This window comes from Dendrobates tinctorius, unplaced genomic scaffold (assembly GCF_039654945.1).
Source record: "Dendrobates tinctorius isolate UK_male_01 unplaced genomic scaffold, ASM3965494v1 ptg000387l, whole genome shotgun sequence".
Classification (NCBI taxonomy): domain Eukaryota; kingdom Metazoa; phylum Chordata; class Amphibia; order Anura; family Dendrobatidae; genus Dendrobates; species Dendrobates tinctorius.
This window is the reverse complement of record NW_027362053.1, coordinates 2,607,441-2,634,834: the sequence shown is the minus strand read 5'-3', so window position 1 is coordinate 2,634,834 and position 27,394 is coordinate 2,607,441. Positions and strand designations below refer to the sequence as shown.

Below are 27,394 nucleotides of genomic sequence, written 5' to 3'. Positions count from 1 at the left end.
GAGTACCGCAAGGCGAACCCATATGACACACCTGACCCTGGATACACCGCCTCTAGTTCGGCGAATTTAAATAATAAGACGTGCAGCTGGATACACCGCATCCAACTGGCGAATTTAGGCATTACACGTATTTATACAATAGTCTGGAAACCCCGCCTCCAATAAGGCGAATTTAAATAATAAAGGGGAACCTGGGTAACATTAACAATGGTGGACCCTGCGATAGGGAATAGGGACGTGGAGACCTCCTGCACTCCCCTGAGCCAGAATCCCTGCACTCCTAACGTTCCCTATGCTGGTTCCGCACCGGGCGAAGCACAGGAACCTTAAAACCCTGACTCGCCCTGACCCTAAACCCTCACTAGGGAATTGGTCGGTGCGGAAACTAATCCCACCACTGCACTAAACACACACAAGGGAAAATGACAATACAGGGGGAACACCACTTAGCTTTGCTCTGTTGCGTACGCTCCTTCCATAGAGCCCATCACCTGCGTGCATCTTCTCATCCACCAGGATCCATCACCATAACCGGATCCATCGTCATAGTGCAGCCTTGGTGCAGAGTCCATCACCAGTTGCAGCTACCCAGTAACCAGAGTCCCAAAGATGAGTCCAGCTTCTGCCAAAAAGTCCAGCATGCTTGAGACCAGTTTTCAGCAACCAAGTCCAGCATGCTGAGTGCAACTCTCACCATCGTCGCCACTCCACCAAGCCATGCAAGCACCTCCTGCTGACACCATAAACTGCGACTCCACCACGCCATGCCAGCCCTCCATGCAGACTCCATAGCTGACTCAACTCCTCTGGCTGGGCTGCCCAGGACTCTTGTTCAGCTCCTTCATCACCCAGGCTTGCTTCCCAAATGACGAACTCACAATATCACCAGCAGTGATTGAATACACCTGACTCTTTTATAGAGCCTCACACCTGATTTATAATTACGTGCACATTAAACCAAAGAAACTAAAGTGCACTACCTCTCACCACCACTGGGGCAACTTAGAATGAACGACACCACGTGTAATAATTCTAATGGCCATCGGGGGCAATCACACCACTTTGGCACCCAGCCAAAGGAAAAAAGTTCACTTTGTCCATTTACTTGTCAGATCCACCTTGGATCATGACAGTACCCCCTCCTTAATGAGGGGCCTCAGGACCCTCAAGACCACTCCTCATCAGGAAAATACTTACAGCGGGGACGCCCAGATCCTGGGTTCACCCCACCAGCCCCTGAAACTACAGGTTTATGACAAACGCACTGCTGGTATTGGCAATACATGTTCTGGAGGCACCACTCATCTCCACAGCGCCGACCTGGGGAACGAGTTTATGTATGTGTATGTTTGCTATGAGCTGATCAGACTCCATAACACACTTTCACAAGATGTTTTTTGGTGGCCACCCATACATGCTCATTCACACACAGGTCGTTTATTGAACGTTTATTGCCACACATTCGATTTGTCATATTTTGGTGAACTCATTCTGGACTCGACAACAGAGGCATCCCCCTGTGTCCACACTCACACCCCCACTATTCACCAAGGGACACCACCCTCCAACCCTTTCACCATGAGGTCTGCGCCTCCCAGGGTTGGTTAATGGCGAGGGGTGAGATTTGTCCCTACTCCCCCCAGCACACCTGACGCTCACACCTAGAGGAGAAGGGGACAGGAATATGGAGGAAATATACACTCACTGGTCGCCTTCCTCCAAACGACCAGGAGGGGGCGGCCTCTTCGTGGTATAGAAGATTTGGCGTCAGCCCCGTGGACTATAACACCAGTCTGCTAACTACAGGGACGTACCACTTCACCTCGGGGAACCCCAGACAGCACCATGGGGATCACCAACTCCACCCACCTGTCTGGGTACGTCTGCCTGTATGAACAAGTCCTGCTCCCCAACAGCGACTCTAGGAGGCCCTTTGCCAGAGCCGCAGGAATATGGAGGAAAAATACACTCTCTGGTTGCCTCCACACGACCAGGAGGGGGCGGCTTCTTCAATGGTATGGAATATTTGGCGTGAGCCCCGCGGACTATACACCAGTCTGCTCACCACAGGGATGTACCCCTTCACCTCGGGGAATACCAGGCAGCTCCGTGGGGCACCAACTCCGCCCACCTGCCTGGGTACCTCCGCATGCATGAGCAAGTCCCGCTCCCCAGCAGCGACTCTAGGGGCTTTTTGCCAGACTGCAGCCGCCATTTGATTTTCTGGTGAAGCCAAAGGGAAGGCCCCAGACCCTGATATCTACTGCTTCAGCAGCTCTAACACACCATGCCACTCCTCACTCACCTCAGTGAGCTTCGGCAGCAATTACTCAGCGGTCTCCACATGGCTAAGGCTCACCAGAAAAAAAAAAATGTTAGGTTGGTATAATTATTATTATAGAATAATATTGACACTATGTGGAAATTGATGCCACTTTAGTGGTGTGTGACAATAATTTTTTGAAATGAAATGACTCCAACTTGGGTTTCATCTCATGGGTTTTCTGTGGTGTCAGAGGAATATTATAATATTTATACTCCCTGGAAATTGATGCCATTTTAGTGGTGACAATTATTTTTTGAAATGTGGAGACTCCAAGTTGGGTCTCCATCTTGTGGGCTGCCTGTGGTGAAAGATGTGTCAGAGGTTTATTATATACGGATACCAGTTTTGTGTTGTGTGACAACTATTTTTTGAAATATGGACACTCCAAGTTGAGTCATCAAGAGGGTTGCCTGTAGTTGAAGGTGTGTCAGAGGCCTATTATATTATTTATACTCTGTTGAAATCGATGCCACTTTGTGGTGTGTGACAATCATTTTTTGAAATGTGGAGGCTCCAATTTGGGTCTCCATCTGATGGGTTGCCTGGGGTCGAAGGTGTTTCAGAGGCCTAGTTACTGTTTTCTTCTCTGGGGAAATTGATGTCACTTTTGTGGTGTGTGACAATTATTTCTTGAAATGTGGACACTTCAAGTTGGGTCTCCATCTTTTGTGTTGCCTGTGGTGGAAGGTGTGTCAGAGGCCAATTATTATGTTTCTACTCTGGGGAAATTATTGCCACATTAGTGGTGTGTGACAAAAAAATTTTGAAACATGGAAACTACAAGTTGAGTCTCCATCTGATGGGTTGACTGTAGTAGAAGGTGTGTCAGAGGTCTATTATACTGTTTCTACTCTGGGAAAATGCATGCCACTTTAGTGGTGTGTGACAATATTTTTTTGAAATGTGGAGACTCCAATTTAGATCTCCATCTGGTCGGTTCCCTGTGTTGGAAGGTGTGTTAGAGGCCAATTATACTGTTTCTACTCCGAGGAAATTGATGCCACTTTAGTGGTGTGTGACAATTATTTTATGAAATGTGGAGACTCCAAGTTGGATCTCCATCTGGTGGGTTGCCTGTAGTAGAAGGAGTGTCAGAGGCATATTATATCATTTATACTCTGTGGAAATGGATACCACACCTTTGTGGTACGCGACAATCATTTTTTGAAATATGGAGACTGCAAATTGAGTCTTCATCTAGTGGGTTGCCTGTAGTAGAAGGTGTGTCAGAGGTCTATTATAAAATTTATACTCTGTGGAAATCAATTCCACTTTTGTGGTGTGTGACAATTATTTTTTGAAATGTGGAGACACCAATTTGGGTTTCTTTCTGGTGGGTTGTCTGTAGTGGAAGGTGCATCAGAGGCATATTATACTGTTTTTACTCTTGGGAAATTGAAGTCACTTTTGATGTGTGTGACAATTATTTCTTGAAATGTGGAGACTCCAATTTGGGTCTCCATCTTCTGGGTTGCCTGTAGTAAAAGGTGTGTCAGAGGCCTATTATACTGTTTCTACTCTGGGGAAATTGATGCCACTTTAGTGGTGTGTGATATTTTTTTTAAAATATGGAGACTACAAGTTGAGTCTTCATCTAGTGGGTTGCCTGTAGTAGAGGGTGCGTCAGAGGCCTATTATAATGTTTATACTCTGTGGAAATTGATGACACTTTTGTGGTGTGTGACAATTATTTTTTGAAATGTTGAGACTCCAATTTGGGTCTCCAACTGGTGAGTTGCCTGTAGTAAAAGATGTGTCAGAGGCCTATTATACTGTCATGATCCAAGGTGGATCTGACAAGTAAATGGACAAAGTGAACTTTTTTTTCCTTTGGCTTGGTGCCAAAGTGGTGTGATTGCCCCCGGTGGCCATTAGAATTATTACACGTGGTGTCGTTCATTCTAAGTTGCCCCGGTGGTGGTGAGCGGTAGTGCACTTTAGTTTCTTTGGTTTAATGTGCACGTAATTATAAATCAGGTGTGAGGCTCTATAAAAGAGTCAGGTGTGTTCAATCACTGTTGGTGATATTGTGAGTTCGTCATTTGGGAAGCAAGCCTGGGTGATGAAGGAGCTGAACAAGAGTCCTGGGCAGCCCAGCCAGAGGGGTTGAGTCAGCTATGGAGTCTGCATGGAGGGCTGGCATGGGGTGGTGGAGTTGCAGTTTATGGTGTCAGCAGGAGGTGCTTGCATGGCTTGGTGGAGTGGCGACGATGGTGAGAGTTGCACTCAGCATGCTGGACTTGGTTGCTGGAAACTTGGCTCAAGCATACTGGACTTTTTGGCAGAAGCTGGACTCATCTTTGGGACTCTGTTTACTGGGCAGCTGCAACTGGTGATGGACTCTGCTCCAAGGCTGCACTATGGTGATGGATCCGGTTATGGTGATGGATCCGGGTGGAGAAGATGCACGCAGGTGGTCGGCTCTGTTGCTAGGAGTGTACGCAACAGAGCAAAGCTAAGTGGTGTTCCCCCTGTATTGTCATTTTCCCTTGTGTGTGTTTAGTGCAGTGGTGGGATTAGTTTCCGCACCGACCAATTCCCTAGTGAGGGTTTACGGTCAGGGCGAGTCAGGGTTTTAAGGTTCCTGTGCTTCACCCGGTGCGGAACCAGCATAGGGAACGTTAGGAGTGCAGGGACTCTGGCTCAGGGGAGTGCAGGAGGTCTCCACATCCCTATTCCCTATCGCAGGGCCCACCATTGTTAATGTTACCCAGGTTCCCCTTTATTATTTAAATTCACCTTACTGGAGGCGGGGTTTCCAGACTATTGTATAAATACGTGTAATACCTAAATTCGCCAGTTGGAGGCGGTGTATCCAGCTGCACGTCTTATTATTTAAAGTTGCCCAACTGGAGGCAGTGTATCCAGGGTCACGTGTGTCATATGGGTTTGCCTTGCGGTACTCGCTGCGTCCAGGCACACGTGACCGTGACATTGCCTCTGGCACATTGCCATTGACATTGACATTGCCTCTGGCACACCTTCTGCTACAGGCAACCCACTAGATGAAGATTCAACTTGGAGTCTCCATATTTCAAAAAATTATTGTCACACATCAGTAAAGTGGCATCTGTTGTGAACTCATTTTCTGCTCCTCCTTCCGTTCTCCCTCTGGTGGTGACAGGAGGTAGTAAGGTTGGTTTAATTGGTAGTGATCTGCCACCTGATGAGGAGGATAACGATTGGATCTCTGGAGTATCAGACTGGATATAAGACAGCCATCGCCCTATCCTGGTGCTGGTTATTCAATCTGCTTCTCAGGTCTTGGACTTCAGCTCTGTTCCAGTCTTCTCAAGTTAAGTTTGTTTTTGCTATTGTTCACTCTTGCTCTTGTTGGTCAATTCAGTTTTTGTAGTCAGTCAGCCCCTGCTGGGGTAGTGCTGAATTTCCACTCCTATTTATCTGTATTTGCCTTTTGGTCCCTTATTAGATTGGCCTCTTTTTGCTTTGTCTCAGAATATTTCAGAGTGCTGATATAGTAGGAGAAGTCTAGTGACTTCAGGGTTAATTTTGCTATCAGAAGTGTTGGACATTATTTTGGTAGTGTTTTTGGCAGATTGCAGACAGTGTCTTTCCTTTCCTGTCCTTTCTAGTTAGTCGGGCCCCATCGTTTGCTCAGCCTATTTTTCTGCCTTTGTTTGTGTTTTCATCTTGTTTCACCGTCAATACATGTGGGGGGCTGTCTTTCCTTTGGGGTCTGCTCTGGAGCAGTTAGTTTTCCTCTTTTCCTGCTTTAGGCTTATGTAGCTCTCCGGTTGTGACGAGGCATCTAGGATCATCGTAGGTACGCTCCACGACTGCTGCTAGTTGTGTGGTAAGGTCAGGTATCTGCAATCTGCATAGTTACCAACCCCTCTGATTTTCTGAGACTTGGCTTGTGTTGTTTTTTCCTCCTCGGTGACCCATTCATAACAGGCATCCATTTCCACGGAGTAGAAACAATATAATAGACCTCTGACCCAACTTCTACTACAGGCAACCCACCAGATGGATACCCAAATTGGAGTCTCCACATTTCAAAAAATAATTGTCACACACCACAAAAGTGGCATCAATTTCCACACAGTATAAACATTATAATAGGCCTCTGGCACACTTTCTACTACAGGCAACTCACTAGATGAAGACTCAACTTTAGAGTCTCCATGTTTCAAAAAATAATTGTCACACACCACAAAAGTGGTATCCATTTCCACATACTATAAATATTTTAATATGCCTCTGAAACACGTTGCACCACAGGCACACACCAGAGGTAAAACAGTATAATAGGCCTCTAAAACACCTTCCACTACAGACAACCCAGCAGAATGAACCCCAAATTGGAGTCTCCACATTTCAAAAAATAATTGTCACACACCACAAAAGTTGTATCGATTTCCACAAAGTATAAATATTATAATAGACCTCTGACACACCTTCAACTACAGGCAACCCGCTTGATGATGACTCAACTTGGAGTCTCCATATTTCAAAAAATAATTGTCACACAACACAAAAGTGGTATCCATTTCCACAGAGTATAAATATTGTAATAAACCTCTGACACATCTTTCACCACAGGCAACCCACCAGATGGAGACTCAACTTGGAGTCTCCACATTTCAAAAAACTGTCATACACCACAAAAGTGGTATCAATTTCCACAGAGTATTAATATTATAATAGGCCTCTGACACCTTACACCACAGGCAACACACGAGATGGAAACCCAAGTTGGAGTCTTTTCATTTCAAAATTTATTGTCACACACCACTAAAGTGGCATCAGTTTCCACAGACTAGAAACAGTATAATAGTCCTCTGATACAGCTTCAACTACAAGCATCCCACTAGATGGAGACCCAACTTGGAGTCTCCACATTTCAAAAAATTATTGTCACACATCACTAAAGTGTCATCCATTTCCACAGAGTAGAAGCAGTATAATAGATCTCTGACACACCTTCTACTACAGGCAACCCACCAGATGGAGACCCAAATGTGGAGTCTCCACATTTCAAAAAATTATTGTCACACACCACTAAAGTGGCATCAATTTCCCCAGAGTAGAAACAGTATAATTGGCCTCTGACTCACCTTCCACCACAGGCAACCCACAAGATGGAGACCCAACTTGGAGTCTCTACATTTCAAGAAATAATTGTCACGCACCACAAAAATGGCATCAAATGCCACATAGTATCAATATTATGATAGGCCTCTGACACACCTTCTACTACAGGTAACCCACCAGATGAAGACTCAACTTGGAGTCTCCATATTTCAAAAATTATTGTCACACATCAGTAAAGTGGCATCCTTTTCCCCAGAGTAGAAACAGTATAATAGACCTCTGACACAACTTCTACTACAGGCAACCCACCAGATGAAGACCCAAGTTGGTGTATCCACATTTTAAAAAAATAATTGTCACACACCACAAAAGTTGCATCAATTTCCCCAGAGTAGACACAATATAATAGGCCTCTGACACACCTTCCACCACAGGCAACCCACAAGATGGAGATTCAACTTGGAATCTCCACATTTCAACAAATAATTCTCAAACACCACAAAAGTGAGATCAATTTTCCCAGAATAGAAACAGTATAATAGACCTCTAACATACATTCCACTACAGACAACCCACCAGAACAAGATCCAAATTGGAGTCTTCACGTTTCAAAAAAATAGTTATCACACAGCACTAAAGTGGCATCAAATTCCACAGAGTAGAAACAGTATAATGGGCCTCTGACACACCGTCTACAACAGGCAACCCACCATATGGTGACCCAACTTGGAGATTCTACATTTCAAAAAATGATTGTCATACACCACTAAAGTGGCATTAATTTCCACAGAGTAGAAACAGTATAGTAGGCCTCTGACACACCTTCCACTACAGAGTATAATTATTATACTAGGCCCTTGAAACACCTTCCACTGCAGACAACCTACCAGAAGGAGACCTAAATTAAAGTCTCCACATTTAAAATTTTTTTGTCATATACTACTAAAATGGCATTAATTTCCACAGAGTAGAAACAGTATAGTAGACCTCTGACACACCTTCCACTACAAGCAACCCACCAGATGGAGTCGCAAGTTTAAGTCACCATACTTCAAAAAATTATTTCTAAAGCCCCCGTCACACACAGCGATCTCGCTAGCGAGATCGCTGCTGAGTCACAAGTTTTGTGACGCAACAGCGATATCACCAGCGAGATCGCTGTGTGTGACACCTATCAGCGACCGGCCCCCCTGCCGGATATTGCTGATTGTTGTGGAAAGCTCAGGACATTTTTTGATCTTTGGTCTCCCGCTGGCCAGCACGCATCGCTGCGTGTGGCAAGCGGGAGACCAGAGAGCAGGAGCTGGTAACCTAGGTAAACAGTGGGTTTCTTAGCGCCGCGCGACGCTTAGAAACCCGCTGTATACCTTAGTTACCAGCGCGCTGGTGCAGGGAGCTGGTAACCAAGATAAACAGCGGGTTTCTAAGTGCCGCGCGGTGCTTAGAAACCCGCTGTTTACCTTGTTTACCAGCTCTCTGCACCAGTGCGCTGGTATCTAAGGTACACAGCGACGCCGCGCACTCGTCGTCGCTGGTGCTGATCGCTGGTGAAGCTGCCTGTTTAGCAACTCACCAGCGGTCACGTAGCGACACACCAGCGATCCTGACAAGTTCATATCGTTGTCGGGATCGCTGGTGAGTCGTTATGTGTGACGGGGCCCTAACATCAGCAGCAGTAGCAACCGCAGGCACAGAAACCATGACAACAGTGTCACAGACTGCAGTAACACAAGATCAATGCAGCGCACTAAAACCGACACCATCTCTTAGTTTACCGAGTCTTCTATTGGGGTGCAAAAGTCATTGGAAATCCATTACTTGCTCATTTTGAATAAATTAGGCGTTTTACATTTTCAGGGGACAGCCGGAAGTGGTTTTCCTTCAGGACACCACCAGCACCACTGAAAACACGTTCTGAGAGGTTGCTGGCTGCCGGGCATGACAAAACCTCCAATGCATGACAGGCGAGCTCAAGCCACGCTTCCATTTTTGAAGACCAAAATGCAGACCTAGATGGGTTGAACAGGTCGGTCACAGTTTATTAATTACCTAAGCAGAGAAGGGCAATTACATTTCGTAACGGGAGGCTCGTGGCTGAGATCCTGTCCGCAAGTGACAGGCGATTTGGCCAACGAGCGGTCACGAACCTTTGCCCTCCTCTACTTCTTCCGCCACAGAGATTCCTGTGTATGACTTACACAGGACTCCGACCCCCACCCATCAACATCAGGGCCTGTTCAACTCCATCCTGCAAGCTGGACAAAAATATATTGAGGTCAATGTCCGTAAGGTGAACGCCATCCTATCTTAATAATCCCGTGTTGTTTCCTTCCAGCTGGTGATGTCGAACCACAATACCACATTTTCCCCTCACGAATTTTGCCATCCGCGCGTTGGACTTTTTTCTTACTTGCTCTATGGCTTTTTCATCTCTTGCACCCCGCCAGACGGCTCGTGGTATCATTTGTGACCACACCAATACCATATTCGTGAATAAACATGTAAAATGTTCGATGTCTGTTGTCATCCATTTGTAAAGATCAGCGATTTTACACTTGCCAAGATCATTGCCCCCAACGTATAACACAATTATCACCGGGCATTTTGCCCTCCTCGAGATGTCAACCATCTCTTGGAACACCTGTTGCCATTGGAGGCCTCTTATCCCTCTCCAGTTGACTTCTAGACCCGGGAAGCCTAGACTCTTTCCACCAGGCTGTAGCTCGGCCCTCTTTGCCGCCCAATAGACATATGAATGTCCTAACACCCAAACTTCCACTCCTGTAAGAGATAAAATGTGTTATTTCAACAAATCAGGTCTTATGTACCTAGCGAAGCATGCGGATTTCCATCGACCCATTCTCTGCACCTCGGCCTCCGATACTCCTGACCCAGCTGCTTCTGTGGCTGCCCCTATTCTGAAAGAACGTGTCCTGTATTCTTTCGGATTAGCTCCGCATTTTTGTAAGCATAACGTGAAAATTTCCTGAAATTGATATTTGGTAAGAGGGGGCCCATCTGTATGAGAGAGAAAAAAATCTGCTTTCGTGTCTTATTACCGCATAACCTTTGACTACTTTAAGTGGGCATACTGGGCCATTTGCTGAATTAAGCAGCACCCACGTGCCCCTCCCAGTTGGATCACAGTTATGAATGAGTGACCGAAGGAGGAAAAAAAAAATACAAGCTAAGTCCAGAAAACCGGAGAGGTTGGTAGCTATCGGATTGCAGACCCCTGATCCTATCCACAACAACTAACAGTAGCCGTGGGGGGTTCCTACGATGCCCTAGACCCCTCGATCACAGCCGGAGAACTAAATAGGCCTAAAGAAAGAAAGGGGAAATCTAAACTGCCCCAGAGCAGACCCCAAAGCAATAGGCAGCCCCCAACATATAATGACGGTGAAGCAAGATGAAAACACTAACACAGATAGAAAGATAGGTTGAGCAAACGATGGGGCCCAAGCTAACTAAAAAGGACAGGATAGAAAAGATGCTGTCTGCAAACCGTAAAAAACCCTACCAAAAAATGTCCCAATCGTCTGATAGGAAAAACAGGCCCTGAAGTTGCTAGGACTTCAAAATGACTATATCAGCACTCAGGTAAATTCTGAAGACAAAGCAAAGAGACAAACTGATCAGAGAAAAAAATGGAACTCAGCACACCCCCGACCGGGGATGGCTGAACTCCAAAAAACAAAGTAAACAAAACAAAACTAATAAGTTCAATAGCAGAGCAAAAACTTATCTTTGGGAAGCAGGAATCAGACTGGTCTCCAAGAATCCAGCAGAGAAATCACCAGCGACTCAGAAGGGCGTCGGCTGCCTTATATCCAGTCAGAAGTTCCTGTTACCCGGTCATCATCTACCAGCTCAGGTGTTTGGTAATCAGCCTCACTATCTTCCTTCACCAGAAGAGGGAGTTCATCAGACATCGACGGTGAAGGGGAAAATGAACTCACAACAGTACCTCCCCCTTGAGGAGGGGTCACCGAACCCTCATCCACGCCACCAGGGCGATCAGGATGGGCCCGATGAAAGGCACGAACCAATCTTTCGGCATGAATATCGGATGCAGGGACCCAAGAATTATCCTCCTGGCCATAACCCTTCCATTTAACCAAATACTGGAGTCTCCGTCTAGCCAGGCGAGAATCCAGTATCTTCTCAACCTCATATTCCACATTACCTTCAACCAATACCGGGTCAGGAGGTGTCACCACAGGAACTACTAGCTCAACAAACCTCTTTAACAGAGACTTATGAAACACGTTATGGATCTTAAATGTAACAGGAAGAGCCAATCGAAAAGAGACTGGATTAAGAATCTCCAAAATCTTGTGAGGTCCAATCAATCTAGGTTTAAACTTTGGAGAAGCCACCTTCATAGCGATATTCTTTGATGACAACCAAACCATATCACCCACCTTAAACTGGGGACCAATGGTCCTATGCTGCTTGGAAAACCGCTGGGCCTTTTCCTGGGAGAGAGACAACTTATCCACCACTTGGTCCCAGATCTGGTGCATTCTCTCCACCACAGTGTCAACACCTGGGCAGGCAGAAGGCTCCACCTGCCCTGAAGAGAATCGAGGATGAAACCCAAAGTTACAAAAAAGGTGACATCAAAGTGGCAGAACTAGCTCTATTATTTAAAGCAAATTCGGCCAAGGGCAAAAATGAAACCCAATCATCCTGATCAGCAGAAATAAAACATCTCAAATACGACTCCAAAGTCTGGTTTGTTCTCTCCGTCTGCCCATTGGTCTGAGGGTGAAACGCAGAGGAGAAGGACAACTGAATTCCCAGCTTGGAACAGAAAGTCCTCCAAAATCTAGACACAAACTGAACTCCTCTGTCAGATACAATGTTCTCAGGAATCCCGTGCAAGCGAACCACCTGTTGCAAAAACAAGGGCACCAACTCTGAGGAAGATGGCAACTTAGGGAGTGGTACAAGATGGACCATCTTAGAGAATCTATCACAAATCACCCAAATAACAGTCATTCTCTGAGAGACAGGCATATCAGAGATAAAATCCATTGAAATATGGGTCCATGGCCTCCTGGGCACCAGCAAAGGCATCAACAACCCACTAGAGCAAGAACAAGGTTTAGACCGGGAGCAAGTCTCACAGGACTGCACAAAATTCCTGACATCACGAGACAAGGCGGGCCACCAAAAAGACCAACTCACCAAATCTCTAGTACCAAAAATACCTGGATGACCAGTCAATGCAGAGCAATGAACTTCAGACATCACTCTCTTCCTCCACTGGTCAGGAACATACAATTTTCCAATGGGACAATGCTCTGGTTTGTCCTCCTGAAACTCTTCCAGAGCACGTCTCAAATCGGGCGAGATGGCAGAAAGAACTACCCCCTCACCTAAGATGGTAGCAGGCTTGGTCACAACAGGAGAATCAGCAAAGAAACTCCTAGAGAGGGCGTCTGCCTTGACATTCTTAGTGCCCGGAAGAAAAGAGACCACAAAATCAAAACGTGTGAAAAACAAGGCCCACCTAGCCTGCCTAGGATTCAAGCGTTTGGCCGACTCCAGGTAAATCAAATTCTTGTGGTCAGTACGGACCACGACTTGATGTTTAGCTCCCTCCAACCAATGTCTCCACTCCTCAAATGCCCATTTCATGGCTAACAGTTCCCAATTCCCCACATCATAGTTACATTCGGATGGGGAGAACTTTCGGGAAAAGAAAGCACAGGGATTCATATTAGATGTTACAGGATCTTTTTGGGACAAAACAGCTCCTGCACCAATCTCAGAAGCGTCCACCTCTACCTGAAACGGGAGTGAGACATCAGGTTGCCGCAAAACCGGAGCAGAAGTGAACCTTCGCTTCAGCTCCTGAAAGGAAGAAACAGCCTCCGGAGACCAATTCAGCACATCAGCACCCTTCTTAGTCAAATCAGTCAATGGTTTGGCAATACCAGAAAAATTAGCTTTAAATTTACGATAAAAATTAGCAAAACCCAAAAACTTCTGGAGGGCCTTCAAAGAAGTGGGCTGAACCCAATCATAAATGGCCTGTACCTTGGCTGGGTCCATTTCAATAGTTGACGGAGACAAAATAAATCCCAAAAATGAAATCCTCTGTACACCAAAAAGGCATTTCGATCCCTTGACATACAGGGAATTCTCCCTCAAAATCCGGAACACAGTCCGAACATGTTCCACATGAGAGTCCCAATCTTTGGAAAAGATCAAAATATCATCCAGATAGATGATCAAAAATTTATCCACCAAGTCTCGGAAAATATCATTCATGAAGCACTGGAAGACAGAAGGGGCATTAGTGAGCCCAAAAGGCATCACCACGTACTCAAAATGTCCCTCCGGAGTATTAAACGCCGTCTTCCATTCATGCCCATGCTTAATGCGAATAAGATTATACGCCCCCCTGAGGTCAAGCTTTGTAAACCAGCAAGCACCTTTAACTCTGGAGAATAGATCAGAAATCAGGGGTAACGGATACTGATATTTAACAGTAATTTTGTTGAGGGAACGATAGTCAATACAAGGCCTTAATGACCCATCTTTCTTAGCCACGAAAAAAAACCCAGCACCTAAGGGTGAAGAGGATGGTCTAATATGACCCTTCTCCAACGACTCCTTGATATAGGATCGCATAGCCTCGTGCTCGGGTACAGATAAATTGAAAAGTCGACCCTTGGGAAATTTACACCCAGGGCTCAGCTCAATTGCACCGTCATAACTCCTATGAGGAGGCAAAGACGCAGACTGATTCTCACTAAATACATCATAAAAATCAGCCAATTAGTCAGGAACATCATGCGACTGGGGAGAGGTGGAGAAAACAGGAGCATCACTAAGAGCACACCGACAACCCCAACTCACCACAGACACAGATTTCCAATCCAAAACTGGATTATGGATTTGCAACCAGGGAAATCCCAGAACAATGGTCTCATGCAAATTATGCAACACCAAAAATCTGCAATTCTCTTGATGGTCTGAGGCGACCCGCATTACCACCTGGGTCCAAAACTGAGGTTTATTCTTCACCAAAGGAGTAGCATCAATACCCCTCAAAGGAATAGGCGTCCGCAGAGGTGTCATAGGAAATCCACAACGTTTAGCAAAATCCAAGTCCATCAGGTTCAGAGCTGCTCCCGAATCCACAAAATCCTTAGCGGAAAATGTGGACAGGGAGCAGATCAGAGTAATTGCCAGAAGAAACTTAGGTTGAACACCACCCACAGCAAATGTGTGTGCAAAACGTTTCTCTCGTTTAGGGCAGACAGAAATAATATGTGAGGCATCACCACAGAAGAAACACAGCTTATTACGCCTTCTGAACTCCTGACGTTGCACCCTAGACAAAACTCTATCACATTGCATAGGTTCAGACATTTGTTCAACAGGTGGCAACACCTCTCGTGCGGTTTTACGTTCATGCAAACGCCGATCAACCTGAATGGCTAATGACATAGAATCGTCAAGACCAGAGGGAACAGGAAATCCCACCATAGTATCTTTTACGGTTTCTGACAAATCCTTCCGAAAGCGAACTGCCAAGGCACCATCATTCCAGGTGGTAAGGACCGCCCACTTTCGGAATTTTTGACAGTACAACTCTGCAGAATCCCGACCCTGGCTCAATGCCAACAGGGCCTTTTCAGCCTGATCAATAGCATTAGGTTCATCATACAACAACCCCAAGGCTTGAAAAAATGCGTTCACATTAATAAGAATAGGATCATCAGGTTTCAAAGAAAACGCCCAATCCTGGGGATCGCCGCGCAGCAAAGAGATGACAATTTTAACCTGCTGCGCGGAGCTTCCCGACGAGTTAGGCTTCAAGGCAAAAAATAATTTACAATTATTCTTAAAATACAAAAATTTAGACCGATCCCCAAAAAACACATCAGGAGTAGGGATCTTTGGTTCAGCAGCATGTGAATGAGCAAGATAGGCGGAAATTCCCCGCACTTCAGCAGTGAGCTGCTCCACATGATCAGACAATTGCTTCATCTACATTGAGCAAAAAAAAATTCCCCCTACGGCCTCAGAGACATAGAGGAAAAAATACACACAAAAAAAAAAAAATTCTGACAAACTCTTTCTTTTTTGTTCTTTTTTTTTTACAATTCTTTCCTGCTATTGAGTACCCTAGGATCTGCGGTATGGCTGGTGATTCTGTTAAGAATGAGTCACCGAAGGAGGAGAAAACAAAAATACAAGCTAAGTCCAGAAAACCGGAGAGGACCAACCTCTGATGTGCTGAATTGGTCTCCTGAGGCTGTCTCAGCATTTCAGGAGCTTAAGCGGAGATTTACTTCAGTTCCAGTTCTACGGCAGCCTGATGTCTCACTTCCATTTCAAGTGGAGGTAGACGCTTCTGAGATTGGTGCAGGAGTTGTTTTGTCCCAAAAAGACCCTGTGACTTCTAAGATGAATCCCTGTGCCTTCTTTTCTTGAAAGTTCTCCCCATCTGAACGCAACTATGACGTGGGGAATCGGGAATTGTTGGCCATGAAATGGGCATTTGAGGAGTGGAGACATTGGTTGGAGGGATGTTATGAATGAGTCACCATAGGAGGCAAAAACAGAAATACTAGCTAAGTCCAGAAAACCAGAGAAGTTGGCAGCTATCGGATTGCAGACCCCTGATCCTATCCACAACAACTAACAGTAGCCGTGGGGGGTTCCTATGATGCCCTAGACCCCTCGATCACAGCCAGAGAACTAAATAGGCCTAAAGAAAGAAAGGGGAAATCTAAACTGCCCCAGAGCAGACCCCAAAGCAATAGGCAGCCCCCAACATATAATGACGGTGAAGCAAGATGAAAACACTAACACAGATAGAAAGATAGGTTGAGCAAACGATGGGGCCCAAGCTAACTAAAAATGACAGGATAGAAAAGCTGCTGTCTGCAATCCATAAAAAACCCTACCAAAAAATGTCCCAACCGTCTGATAGGAAAAACAAGCCCTGAAGTCGCTAGGACTTCAAAATGACTATATCAGCATTCTGGTAAATTCTGAAGGCAAAGCAAAGAGACAAACTGATCAGAGAAAAAAATGGAACTCAGCACACCCCCGACCGGGGATGGCTGAACTCCAAAAAACAAAGTAAACAAAACAAAACTAATAAGTTCAATAGCAGAGCAAAAACTTATCTTTGGGAAGCAGGAATCAGACTGGTCTCCAAGAATCCAGCAGAGAAATCACCAGCGACTCAGAAGGGCGTCGGCTGCCTTATATCCAGTCAGAAGTTCCTGCTACCCAGTCATCATCTACCAGCTCAGGTGTTTGGTAATCAGCCTCACTATCTTCCTTCACCAGAAGAGGGAGTTCATCAGACATCGACGGTGAAGGGGAAAATAAACTCACAACAGATCACACTTGGATTTTCGTACTCGTATGCGCAGAGCGTCACTGCATATGACTATGTCTTCGCTAATTAAGCCGCCTTCTGACGCTCTTTTTGATCGCGGTAACAATTCGCTAATGCGCAGTACACCGAAAAAGGTGATGGTGAAGGCTGCTGATATGAGGGTCGCCTCGTATTGCGATTTGCAGACTGATGGGGCTATTGAAATAATGTCATGCAATAAACTCAGTGAAATGGGGCGGCGACGTTTTTGGCTTGATTGAAGCCTTTTCCGGCCTTTAATGGCTTGCTTGATGAAAAAGAGTTTTGTTAAGTCGGCCCACTCCATTAATTGAAAGAAGAAGGCTAACCCCGATAATTTCTGTTGCGCCGCCGTACCCGACGCCCCTCCTTCCTTTAGCCGAACCAAAAATTCTGTCGTCACTACACCTCTTGCTTGGTCACATTTGTCTACTAGCCTACCCTGAATTAATGAGCACCATTCCTTCCAAGCCTTACCATAAACCTGCCAGGTAGCCGGTGAAACTGAGGCGCGGATTAAGGGCATCAGTGATTGGCCAATGTGTCCCATAGGAATGGCGGACACTGAATGCCCGAAGGTTGCTCGTTGGGAAGCTGGATTCTGAAGGCCTGCCGATCGGAAGATAAAAGTGGGTTAATGAGATTATCATCTATCTCTGCCACTACTGTGACTCGGCACCAGATATTGTTTTCCAAGCATAGCAGTGCTAACCAGCGTAAAAGAGCAAGTATGGGCAAAGATGCAGATGACATACGGTTCAAGCTCTTAGCGGTTGTCATATTTTTTTGTTTGAAAGCGAATGTTCAAGTTTCTCAACTGTTTGGCCCATATCTCGACAGATGCAACTATTGAGAAAACTAGCTGAAGAGCCCGGCGCTGCCCGGGCATAGTAACTAACTGTGGTTAGTTATAACAAATTATAATTATCCTCCATCCCATAGTCCCGTGCCCATATACACATAATACATATCCTCCATCCCATAGTCCCGTGCCCATATACCCATCATACATAGCCACCATCCCATAGGCCTGTGCCCATATACCCATCATACATATCCTCCATCCCATAGTCGAGTGCCCCTATACCCATCACACATCCTCCATCCCATAGTCGAGTGCCCATATACCCATCACACATCCTCCATCCCATAGTCCCATACCCATATACCCATCATACATATTCGCCATCCCATAGTCCAGTGCCCATATACCCATCATACATATCCTCCATCCCATAGTAGAGTGCCCATATACCCATCATACATATCCTCCATCCCATAGTCCCGTGCCCATATACCCATCATACATATCCTCCATCGCATAGGCCTGTGCCCATAATACCCATCATACATATCCTCCATCCCATAGTAGAGTGCCCATATACCCATCACACATCCTCCATCCCATAGTCCCGTGCCCATATACCCATCATACATATCCGCCATCCCATAGTCCGGTGCCCATATACCCGTCATACATATCCTCCATCCCATTGTCCAGTGCCCATATACCCATCATACATATCCACCATCACATAGGCCCGTGCCCATATACCCATCATACATATCCTCCATCCCATTGTCCAGTGCCCATATACCCATCATACATCCCATAGTCCCGTGCCCATATACCCGTCATACATATCCTCCATCCCATTGTCCAGTGCCCATATACCCATCATACATATCCACCATCGCATAGGCCCGTGCCCATATACCCATCATACATAGCCTCCATCCCATTGTCCAGTGCCCATATACCCATCATACATCCTCCATCCCATAGTCCCGTGCCCATATACCCATCATACATATCCGCCATCCCATAGTCCCGTGCCCATATACCCATCATACATATCCTCCATCCCATAGTCCAGTGCCCATATACCCATCACACATCCTCCATCCCATAGTCAACCATTATGACATCATAATGAGGGGCGGGGCTTGATACGCACACACTGTTTCCCCATTATGTAGATAGGGGCATTATGACGTCATAATGAGGAGTGTGGCTTGACACGCACACACTTTTTCCCCATTATGTAGATAGGGGCAAAATTATTTGGTGAATTGGAACGCGCGGGGTTAAAATTTTGCCTCACAACATAGCCTAGGACGTTTTCGGGGTCCAGACGTGTGACTGTGCCAAATTTTGTGGCTGTAGCTGCGACGGTGCGGATGCCTATCCCGGACATACACACACACACATACATACATACACACATACTGTACATACATACATACATACACACATTGAGCTTTATATATTAGATTTCCAACAGGGCTGGATCGTGTCCCCAGCTGGACGTTGTCCATAACTCTGGCCAGTTGCTTTTGCACCAGTGGTCATTGCAGATTGCTGCAAAACTGTGTTTTTTCCTCCACCCTATTGCAAGCCCTATGTCTTTGCTTGATGTTTCGTTGGCCATAACACATGTATGACCGTTGTATGATTGCAGGAAAGTTTTCCACACAACCAAGTCTGCTTTTAACGAGCGAGTAAGCCTAATTCTATGGCCTGGCTGGGAAATGCCCTTTGTTGATAAAGATAATCTGCGAGCGAATGCTCTACCGACCGGCATTAGAATCATAGAATCGTAGAGTTGCAAGGGACCTCCTGGGCCATCTGGTCCAACCCCCTGCTCAAAGCAGGATTCGCTAAATCATCCCAGTCAGATGTCTGTCCAGCCTCTGTTTGAAGACTTCCATTGAAGGAGAACTCACCACTTCTTGTGGCAGCCTGTTCCACTCATTGATCACTCTAACTGTCAAAAAGTTTTTTCTAATATCTAATCTGTGTCTCCTCCCATTCAGTTTCATCCCATTGCTTCTAGTCTTTCCTTGTGCAAATGAGAATAAAGATGATCCTTCTACAATGTGACAGCCCTTTATTTATAGACAGCTATTAAGTCTCCTCTCAGTCTTCTCTTTTGCAAACTAAACATTCCCAAATCCTGCAACCTTTCCTCATAAGACAGGGTTTGCAGACCGGTCACCATTCTGGTCGCTCTTTTCTGAACTTGCTCCAGTTTGTTGATGTCTTTTTTAAAATGTGGTGCCCAAAACTGGACACAATATTCCAGATGAGGTCTGACCAAGAGGAGTAGAGGGAAATAATGACTTCACGTGATCTAGACTGTATGCTTCTGTTAATACATCCTAGAATTGCATTTGCCTTTTTTGCTGCTGCATCACACTGTTGACTGATATTCAGTCTGTGATCTATTAGTATACCCAAATCTTTTTCACATGTGCTGTTGCTTAGCCCTATTCCTCCCATTCTGCGGCTGGCGAATCTCAGTAGGCCCAGCAAGGCCTGCATCTGCTGGAGGGTGACTTTTTTTTAACTGTACAGAAACCTTCCACCATCTGTAGAGTTTTCTGAATTTTTTCTGTAGGTAGCCGAAAGACCATGGCATTGGTGTCTATTTCAATGCCCAAGAAAGGCAGTACATTATGTTATGAATGAGTCACCGTAGGAGGCAAAAGCAGAAATACCAGCTAAGTCCAGAAAACCAGAGAAGTTGGCAACTATCAGATTGCAGACCCCTGAACCTATCATCACAACTAGCAGCAGCCGTGGGGGGTTCCTACGATGCCCTAGACCCCTCGATCACAGCCGGAGAAATACATAGGCCTAAAGAAAGAAAGGGGAAATCTAAACTGCCCCAGAGCAGATCCCAAAGCAATAGGCAAGCCCCCAACATATAATGACGGTGAAGCAAGATGAAAATACTAACACAGACAGAAAGATAGACTGAGCAAAGACGGGGCCCCAAAACTACCTAGATAGGAAAGGACAGGAAGGCTGCTGTCTGCAATCTGCCAAAACCCTATCAAAGACAGAAGCCAACCAGCTGATATGAAAAAGGCCCTGAAGCAGCTAGGCTTCAAAAACTGAATCAGCACTCAGGTATTTTCAGAAGACAGAGCTAAATGAATTCAGCACACCCCAGCAGGGAATGGCAGAAATCCAGAAAAACAAAGCAAAAACAAAGTCAAAGCACAAAAGCAAAAGGCCGAGCAGCAAACTTAGTTTAGGAGGAGCAGGAATTCAGACTGGTCTCCAAGGATCCCACAGAGAAATCACCCGCAGGGCAGAAGGGCGTCGGCAGCATTATATCCAGTCCGTAACTCCACTCAGCCAGTCACAATCATCAGCCTCAGGTGTTTGACAATCAGGCTCACTACCTTTCTTTACCAGAAGAGGGAGTTCCTCGGGCCTCAGTAATGAAGGGGAAAATGAACTCACAACAACATTACATGGTTCAACTGTTTTTTTCGGGTGATAGCGGGACACCAAAATGACGAGCTATAAATTTAAATTTTGCTAGTAGGAGGGAGCAGAGTTTAGCATTTTTGGGACCGACGAACAAGAAATCGTCGAGGTAGTGAATCAGAGAATTGCTGCCTGGTTCATAACAGACTACCCAATCTGAACGTACTGAATAACTTGAAATAGTGACACGAAATGGAGCATCCCATCGGCAGGCACATATCAAAAGAATAGTACTGGTCCACCTTGCATCCTAATAGGTGGTAACATTCGGGATGCACTGGTAAAAGGCAGAATGCTGATTCTATGTCTGATTTTGCTAGCAGGGCGCCGGGTTCGGCTGCCCGGACTAATTCTACAGCCTTGTCAAAAGACGTGTATGTGACAGAAGCTTCCTCCAGGGGGGATAGCGTCGTTAACCAATTCGCCCTTTGGCTGAGACAGATGATGGATTAAACGATATTTACCAGGCTCCTTTTTCGGTATAATGCCAAGAGGAGATATTTTGATATTTTTGAAGGTCAGCGACTGAAAGGGGCCCGCCATTTTGCCTAGTTCAACTTCCTTTTTTATTTTTTGGTTTAGGATTTTGGGGAATTCTCAAGCTGATTTTAGGTTATTGGCCAGTGTTGGGGCTCTAGTAAGCTTGAAGGGAATAAAGAAACTGTGGGTAAAGCCTGAGTGTAATTGCCGTGCCGCTTCTTTATTGGGGTAGAGGTCTAGCCAGGGGGCCATCGCGGTTACGCTCACCGGGGTTTTCCTTGTAGGCGCTCTGTTTGTCTATCGTGTACACCTTGCTGCTGGGTGTCCCCCTCCACAAGCTGAGCAGTTGTGTCTAAACCTACATAGCGCTTGGAAGCGGCAGCTTCCCTCGTTAAATAGCCAGCAGGCCCCTTGGTTTTCGTACGACCACTGAGTGTTGACCTGCGGAGTAGTTAGTGGTCGCAGATGAAAAGGGGGGGCTGCTTCTGCGACAGCATCAGTCGCAGCCACACATCTGTTGCTTTCACCCCCCATCCTAGATCGGGCTGTAGGGCCAGCCGCCTGCGGAACTCCTCATCATACCGCCGCCAGGCAGAACCGCCATGGGATTTATACGAACTATATATCAGATCCTGATATATAAATAATTCGGAGCAACGTTCCGGATGCTTCTGGCCCATAATACAGCCCAGTACTGCGAACACTTGTAGCCAGTTATTCATGGTTTGTGCTACTCTCGATCTATTTATATATATTGTGTGAAAAAGATAAATTTCAGCTCACCTCTTGTAGGTTCGTAAGAACTATTGAAAAGCTCTGAGCGCGGACACGTCTCTGCCAGGACGTATAATGACTCCAAGAAAAGGAAGAAAGGTCCAGCTCCAGAAATTTAAAATCCAGAATTTTTATTGTATCATATTTAAAATACATTCATGGCTGCTTGTGATCAAGTAACGGCAACAAAGTTCACCGCATGGGGATATTCTCCAGGTCTCCCATGCTGTGAATTTTGTTGCCGTTACTTGATCACAAGCAGCCATGAATGTATTTTAAATATAATACAATAAAAATCCTGGATTTTAAATTTCTGGAGCTGGACCTTTCTATAAATATTGTGTACCAGTTCATTTGTTCTCCTTTCTCTATCCACTGTCTGTTGGTCGACTGACAATAAAGACCATATGTCGACGTAGTCATTATTCCATATTTTTTGTCTCGTCTCTTGGTCTATGTGTGCGCCTAGCGGGCTGATCCCGCAGAAAAAGGCGTCCTTGTGTAAACTCGCTGACTGAAATGTGTTGTTTTCAGCTGTACCGCATGGTAGCATTAAGTGTTGTATTAGCTCCTTTTTTCGCTGAGGCTAGCTCATTCTCCCTTGTGATTACCCCGTTCACCGTTAATTCATCATTAACCCTGGAACACTCACCACTGTGTGATGCAGGAGGAGTGGTGACCGATGCTGGTGGAACCCCGGCTCCCGCAGGTGCAGAAGGGGTGATGACCAAGGTTGGAGGAACTCCGCCTCCCGCTAGGGCGATAGGCTGGCTAATGCAGTGGCTGGGGTATTGAGAGGCGTCTTCCCGGCTGATAACCACATTTGGAGTGTGTGACTGAATGTCAAGCGCTGGAGCCTAAGTGAAGCCAAGTGATGGCGGAACTCTAGCTCCATGTTGGGCAATGACCTGGTGGTCATGATGGCTGTAAGCCCTGGGGAAGGGTATCCCCGGCTGATAGTTCCTAAATTAACCCCTGAATTTTGGTGTTCACTGTGCTCCCGATGTCGCCTATCAGGACTCAGCGAAGGCTCAGACCCCCCTGATGTGGATGTAGATTGAGATGTCCAGTATCTACGTCGGCTGGTATGTGACTTGTGTCTGCGATCAAAATGGGAAGGGGGACTTTTAGAGGGGTAGTGGGAATTAACGCGGGAATCGTAGGAGGAGGATCGTAACGACGAGTGGCATCTACGCCTTCGTCCGTTGTGGCTATGGGGGGTGTTTTAAGGTCATGTGATTCCTCCGCAAGGAGTGAGTTACTGGCTATAACCGATAACGCCGTGCTGTTGTGCAGCGGTGAAATAGTTAAATTGCCGGGATATGAGGGGGCGGGGGTTAATAAGCATTCTTTATTATTTGTTTGGGCTATTGGGGTTGATGTAATTGTGGGGATTATGTTAGTGTTTGGTGTGACTACAGTAGTACTATACAGTTGCAGAGCGCTTTGATCGGTTGTACCTGACTGAACAGAGCGCTCTGCAGCTGCGTTCTGTGGTCTCCCAGTCTCCATACATCCCCGTGCAGGCGTTTGATCAGCGCCTGCAGGAGACAGCATGGAGACCGGTCCATGGGGGCTCAGACTGAACTCCAGGCCTCCCCGTGCACGCACTGTGTAAGCGCCTGCAGGGAGCAGCGCGGAGAAAGCTATCCTGTCTCGGCATTGTTCTGGCCGAGACAGGAGGTGAAGCACTGCAGGGGGCGTGGCCATACTATGGAGAGCAGGAAGTCGGGCAGCTGGAAGCCAGGCAGGGATTTCATGCCCCTGTGCCCGGCGTGTCCTGTCCCGCTGCCCGCGCCTGGCCAGTGGGGGCCTCACTGATATCTCCCCCACCTGCAGCCGCTCTGGACGGCGGGTGCCCCAACCGGACCGGCGGCCTACCCGCGCCGGAGCGCCCACGACGCAGAGGACCGGAGACAAAAACGGTACCAGGGCTCTGTGGGGGGCTGGAAGCACCGCCGCAGTGACTGCAGGGAGAGGCTGCACCAGGAGGCCCCGGGGGAGAACAGGAGATGGAGGAGGCCCGGACGCAGGCTCTAATAGGGTGACAAGGAGGGCCGGATGCAGGCATTATCGGGGGATGAGAGGGCACGGACGCAAGCACTAACAGGAGGTGAGTAGAGGCCACAGGGAGATGAGCACTGAGGGTGCTAATAATAGTTTGAATCCAGTGCTCACCTTCCTGTGCCACTCTCAGCAGCAGGGCCTTCAGCAGATCATCTGACATGGCCTTCAGGGATTCAGGACAAAAGCTTCCAAGTGAGTGACCGCCAGAGGGAAAAGGAAGTTCTGACCTGGGTACCTGGATTTAACCCCTGTAGGTGTGGCCATAGATACCTTCCCCTTTAAGGACCATTGGACAGCAGGGCATCCCAATTAGTACATCACCGAGGGGAGTGGTGTGAGGGGGGGGTGAATGGGGCACTGTCCGTATTTTATTAGCTTTGTCCATGGTGCTCCACAGTCAGAGGCACCTTCCTTAAGCAGTACTGTGCCTGCCCAAAGGTTTCAAATTCTGCCAGATAGCATTGATATTGAACTCAACTTACTCCTGCACCATCCTCTACAGTCGATCACAACGTGTCAGAGTTGTACGCTGTTCTGCTGCTGCAAGAGCTGGTCTAAAAAGTGTGTGAAATTACTCACAGAAATTGATTATACCACCTACTCTGCTGCTGCAGTGTGATGCAGCAGCAAAAAAGGCAAATGCAATTCTAGGATGTATTAACAGAAGCATACAGTCTAGATCACGTGAAGTCATTATTTCCCTCTACTCCTCTTTGGTCAGACCTCATCTGGAATACTGTGTCCAGTTTTGGGCGCCACATTTTAAAAAAGACATCAGCAAACTGGAGCAAGTTCAGAAAAGAGCGACCAGAATGGTGACCGGTCTGCAAACCCTGTCTTATGAGGAAAGGTTGCAGGATTTGGGAATGTTTAGTTGTGCAAACAAGAAGACTGACAGGAGACTTAACTGTCTACAAATATCTCAAGGGCTGTCACATTGTAGAAGGGTCATCTTTATTCTCATTTGCACAAGGAAAGACTACAAGCAATGGGATGAAACTGAATGGGAGGAGACACAGATTACATATTAGAAAAAACTTTTTGACAGAGTGATCAATGAGTGGAACAGGCTGCCACGAGAGGCGTTGAGTACTCCTTCAATAGAAGTCTTCAGAGGCTGGACAGACATATCTCTGGGATGATTTAGCGAATCCTGCTTTGAGCAGGGGGTTGGACCAGATGGCCCAGGAGATCCCTTCCACCTCTACGATTCTATGATTCTATGCTGCTATTGTCTTTACAATGACTCCTTGACGTTTCCGGGGTTGGAAGTCTAGAACTGCGATCCACACTGTGTGCTTCACTGTTATCTTGGGGAAGACAATCTTAAAATTGTCTCCAATCGTGTTTCGATACTCCAGCATGCACGCATCCCTTTCCATGGGGGAAAGCATCTCACAAAATTTTCTCATATTCTATTGTTCTGTGGATCTAACAGAGTGGCAGCCCAGTAGTCAGCACTATTTCTAACCCTAAGACTACGGGCATCATGTTGAAGATAGTATAGCAAGAAAGTGCTTGTATATCGGGAGCTTCCATGAAGTCCATGTCCACGGTTTGTTGGTGGCGGGGCAACACACAAGGTTGCTTCCTCTGTCTCCTCCTACCAACCACAGACAACAAAGAGGGGATCAATAGTCTCTTCATCTCCTGACTGTTGCGTGTCCATCACCTCTTCGTCCTCATCCTCTTCAGTTTGTTCCTTGGCTCCTGCACCTTTACTAAAAGTTTGTCTGGTACTATGAGTCCCCCTTGATCGCTGTTATCCACCTTCCCATGGCATCTACCTGTACGACGATAGTCCAGAACTTAGAGATATTGTTATTCCTTCTGCATCCTCCTCTGCTTCCACCTCTTCCTCTGGGACCACCACTTCCTGAGGTAGAATATTCAAAGTGTTCTCCAGCATATAGATGACTGGAATAGTGATGAAGATGATGGCATTGTCAGTGCTAACCATCTTAGTAGCCATTTCGAAACTGCAGAAGGGTGCAGAGGTCCTTCATCTGTGCCCATTCCACAAGCGTGATCTTCACCACGTCTGTACTGTGTTGGCCCAGGCTTTGCAAAAGGACATACTGCACCAGTGCTCATTGCTGCTGCCACAGTCGCTGCAACAAGTGCAGAGTAGAGTTCCACCCTGTTGAAACATTGCAAATCAAACAGCTAATCGGTAGGCCAAAAGACCTTTGAAGCGAAGAAAGTTGATGACATGCGAAGTGAGCACAGAGCTTTCTGCAATGGCGCATCCAGACCGTGGTAGTGACAAAGAAATTGCTGTGCCACCAGGTTGAAGATGTGAGCCATGCAAGGCATGTGTGTGAGTTGCCCCAGCATAGGGCTGCCACCAGGTTTGCACTCTTATCGCACACGGCCTTCACTGGCTTCAGGTTAGGTAGAGACAGCCATTGCTCTAACTCGGCCTGGATTGCTGTCTACAACTCCTGAGCTGTGTGACTGAGCTCTACAAGGCATATTAATGTTAATGTTAACACTGATTGCGGTGAGCCCTGGCTGTGCATTATCAAGGTGGGGGATTCTTGAGGTCGCAGGTGGAAGCCCTAGAGGAGCTGAAGGAGCCAGGAGCAGTGGAAGAAGTGTTAGATACAGTAGTTTGTCCTGCATCCTTGATGATTCCAAGACTTGTGGAGACGCTTGCCTCCACAGCCACCAGTTACTCAGTGCCACCTGATGAAGGCTTCTGTAACGTGGGTGCATGGACTCCGTGGACCTGTGTTATGCAGCATATATTCCAGGTATGACTATGTCATATTGTCTGTGTTATTATCACCTTGATTATGGGCCCCTTACATTTAGGCACAATAGGTTTCTGCTGCATTGACAGTAATATATTTTACCCTGGCTCTTGCATTGTCATGACAATATATTAATTGAGCTATTTTTGTCATGTATTCAATTATTTCTATTGCTCCTCAGTGTTGTGCACCCCTTGTGTGCTTTTTTGCCTGTTATTGAGCTCCCATTCCTTCCTTTCCTGCGTCGATTGGTATTT

General features: G+C 46.5%; 1 long non-coding RNA gene across 7 annotated transcripts in view; it reads left to right on the top strand.

Annotated features, from left to right (window-relative positions):
- The window catches only part of LOC141076099 (uncharacterized), a 122,484-nt gene that overhangs the window by 15,687 nt on the left and 79,403 nt on the right, over nt 1-27,394 (top strand). For 5 of the 7 annotated variants that reach the window (XR_012227412.1, XR_012227411.1, XR_012227413.1 and 2 more), the window contains exon 1: nt 24,034-24,427. The exons of 1 other annotated variant lie outside the window; for it this stretch is intronic. This is a non-coding gene — a long non-coding RNA (uncharacterized lncRNA). Of the gene's footprint in view, nt 1-24,033; nt 24,428-27,394 lie in introns of those variants that run through there. One more of the 7 variants, XR_012227408.1, reaches the window with a different exon arrangement.